Genomic DNA, 4,165 nt, shown 5'->3' on the forward strand with positions numbered 1-4,165 from the left:
GTCTTGCCCCACACGTGTTGGCAACTCGGTCACCCGTGACACGTGTCCTGACTTATCTATGGTTAGGAACACTACAAACGCCACATGGGAGAACCTGGGGGATACCCTGGGCAGCGACCACTGCCTTCTCCGCATCACGCTTTTGGCGAAGGCAGCCCGTAAAAAATGGGGCCAGGCGAAAATAACCAATTGGCACCAATTTCGAATTCAGGACGTCCCTCCGGTACTATTCTCCGACGGCTATGCGGAGTGGGCAACACAGGTCACCAACATACAGAAACAACACACGCAAACACTTCACACCACCGACGAGATCCCCGCAGTGGACAATCACCTCCTGCATCTGTGGGAGGCGCGCCGGAGCTTAACAAAACGATGGAAGAAACACAAGACGAATCGCAAGCTTAGAGCTCGTATTGCACAACTTACGGAGCAGGCTGCGGCATATGCCGCCCAGCTCACAGACACCAATTGGATAGAACGCTGCAACTCGGCAGCGCGTCAGATGAGCTCGAAGGGGACTTGGCGTCTCTTGCGCAGCCTCATCGACCCTTCTCAAACGAAAGGGGAGACGCAAAAACAGCTCCGGTGGGCTCTGCACGGGTACCAAGGTACGACGGCGCAACTTGCGGACACTTTGTGCGACAGGTATCTCTGCCGCACAAACGACCCGGTTGGGCCCGAGTACACGTACTCCGGCAAGCCAAATCAGGATTTAGACGCCCCTTTTGAGTTGCATGACCTTAAGGCGGCCCTGGCTAAAATGCGCCGAGGTGGGGCACCGGGTCGGGATCGCATAACAGTGAAACTGTTGGTGAACCTCTCCGACTGTGCATATCTCCATTTGCTACAATACATAAATCAGATCTGGGATGGGTGTCCGCTCCCACTCGAATGGAAAACATCCCTTGTAACGTTCATCCCCAAAGCAGGTAAAGCCGTGACTACGGACAACTTGAGACCCATCTCATTAACCTCGTGTGTGGGAAAGCTCATGGAGACGATGGTTCGGGATCGCCTCTCTCCATACATGGAGGGTAAGGGCCTCTTTGCAGACACTATGTTCGGGTTCCGCCCGCACATGTCTGCACAGGATGTCCTACTCCAACTACACAGGGACATAATACGACCCACAGCCATGCAACAAAACGACAAGGCCATTCTCGCCCTCGATCTTAAGGAGGCGTTTGACAATGTTAAACATGCCACCATACTCTCTAACTTCAGCACCACTAACTGCGGGGCGAAGGTCTTCGCCTATGTCAGAGACTTCCTCTCTGCGCGTCAGGCACTCCTCCGGATCGACGACGAGGAGTACGGCCCGTACTATATGGGTACACGAGGTACACCACAGGGGGCGGTGTTATCACCGCTCCTTTTCAACATCGCCATGATGCACCTGCCCGGCCGACTGGCTCAGGTAGATGGCATAAAAGACGCACTCTACGCAGACGACATTACAATCTGGACCACCGAGGGGAGCCTTGGGGAGATAGAGGACCGCCTTCAGCAGGCCGCCACCATAGTCGAAGCATATGCTGCCGACTGTGGTCTCCAATGTGCTCCCGCCAAATCAGAGCTTCTACACGTCGGGACAAACCACAAGGACAACACGTCTCTACACATATCTCTGTCAGGCGGTCCCATCAGAGAAGTGGCGGAGCTCCGGATCCTGGGTCTGTTCATCAATAACAAACTTAGGCCGGACTCTACTATAGCGAAACTAAAGAGCATAGGTGAACAGGTAGGGCGCATGATCCGCCGTGTTTCCAACAAGCGGGGTGGTCTGCGGGGCAGGGACGCGCTACGGCTCGCCTATGCCTTCGTGACCAGCCGGATCCTCTACGCCGCGCCGTACCTACGCACCACCAAACAACAAGACGAGCGCATTTACGCCATCATCAGGAAGGCAACAAAGCGAGCACTGGACCTTCCGGTGGCTACCTCCAACGCCAAACTGAAGGCGTTGGGAGTGGTAAACTCCTATCAAGAGTTGCGGGAGGCCCACCTCGTGAACCAATATACGCGGCTATCGCAGACGGTGCCTGAGCGCCGCCTGCTAAACCGCTTACACATCCAACACACATGCATACCAGAGGGAATGGAGAACATCCCGGTGCTGTGGCGCCACATGCTCTTGGCCGCTCCGCTCCCGCGTAACATGGACATGGCTTCACATGAAGGCAGACGACAAGCGCGGGTTCGCACGCTTGAGAGGCAATATGGTTATAAAGAGGGCGCCTATTACGTGGACATCACAGGGCCGTCGCCCGCGGGATTCTTCACGGCTGCCGTAGTCCACCGGGGAATGAATGTCGATGGGCTATCTTTTCGGGCCCCAAATTCAACACGAGCGGAGGAAGTCGCAATAGCTCTCGCTGCCGCCGATCCAAAATCGAAAACGGTTATCACAGACTCTCGCCGGGCCCGTGAACATTATCTTGCAGGCGAAATATCACCTCTGGCCTCGCAAATTCTAAGACGCGCTCTCGCCGATCCAACTCGCACAAAAGTGATCTGGGCTCCTGGCCACCAGGGTCTACGAGGCAATGAGGCCGCTGATGCGGCCGCCCGAGCGCTCACACACCGGGCTCCTCATCCTAGCTCTCATGGCTCAGAAGTTCATAAACCGCTTCTGCGGTTCCGCGAAATCCTAATTTATTATTGCGACAGCCACCGTCTCTACCCGGCACCTGCCAAGGGGCTGAGTAAGGCGGAGGAGCGAACTCTGCGGCGCCTGCAGACAGGAACCCTTCTCTGTCCTGCAATAGCAAAACACTTCGATGCGAACACAGATGGGCGCTGCCCGCACTGTGGAGAGATCTGCGATATCTTTCACATGGTGTGGACATGTACTCAGAATCCTCACCTTCCCCCCTCCCCCACCCCCACCCGAGAGGCATGGGAGACTGCCCTCCTCAACTGCTCCACACTGGAGTCCCAAAGGGCTCTGGTCAAGCGGGCGCGAGACGGGGCCTCGTCATGCGGTGTCCCGGACTAAGGATACCGACCATGCAGCAGGGTTATTTTTTTATTATTATTATTTTTTTAACCCTCAAGCTCTCTTTGATTAAAGTTTTTCACCACCACCACCACCCCGCCAAGTAATGATCACATGCTTTTCGGGAGTCCGTGGTGATTATTCTCGAACTTGTGCGGCCCAGGTTCCTGTTCCCCTGCGACCAGCCGTGTCATACGAGGCGGCGTTTCTCTGACTAGGCTCTATTTAAATTAGAGCCAAGCTTGCGGCACCAATGGGAACCGGCGACCTATAATTGGGGGCTGCGGGTGTCCACCGAGATATGTGAGAAAGTTACTCTTCATTTCCTTCGTTATGGCACCTCTTTCTTCTTTCGCTAACACCTTCCTCCCTTCCCTTATTTTGCAGTTCGAATGTCAACCGAGATGCGACACACTGCGCCATTTGCGCTTTCCCCAAAAATGCGTGGCGTTCGGAAATGTTTCCAAGGGGCAACGCGTCGCGCCGTAACGGGAGATGGCGTTCCGTGGACTCCCCGGCAGCGCTGCAAGACGCTGTCGCGTTCCACTTCTAAAGGTGAAACTTAATCGTCCTTCTATAGTATTGTTTAGATTACAGTGCCTCTGTAAGCAAGAAGAGGTGGTTTGAAACGGGCCACTAAAAGCGCATCGTGAACACTAAATCATATTAGTGCAAATTTATGTTCAGCTTCAGACGAGCACGGAACTCACGAAGCTGTTGAACAGGGTGTGTGTTGCATATTGCAGTTACGTAAGATAACATGCGGAGAGTTGATGTCGCACAGGGTGTCCCCTATTCAAGCTGTCGCCACCACAGGCGATGTTTCCCACTCCAGGCTGCGAGGTATATATAAATATTGCTTGAAGACAAGTTTGTCGTGAAGAAAGCACACACAGGCAACCTTTCACAGGCCTCCTATTTCGTCCAGCATCATGCATCGTGTTTGATTTTATTCACTAAAAATCACACAGGGTCAAAAGCCTAATTAAACCATATTAGTTTACTACGCAAATAACAACTGCATACGGGCTTCACATTTACCTGGCCAGATACTCCACGTTAAAGGTGATGACGCTCTGTGGCTATTATCGCATATCTTCGAATTTTCAGCTGAATTTCATTAGAGGAGAAATTCTAGAGGCTCGTGTACTGTGCGATGTCAGT

Source organism: Amblyomma mixtum, chromosome 10 (assembly GCF_055824585.1).
Source record: "Amblyomma mixtum isolate Tamu chromosome 10, ASM5582458v1, whole genome shotgun sequence".
Taxonomy (NCBI): domain Eukaryota; kingdom Metazoa; phylum Arthropoda; class Arachnida; order Ixodida; family Ixodidae; genus Amblyomma; species Amblyomma mixtum.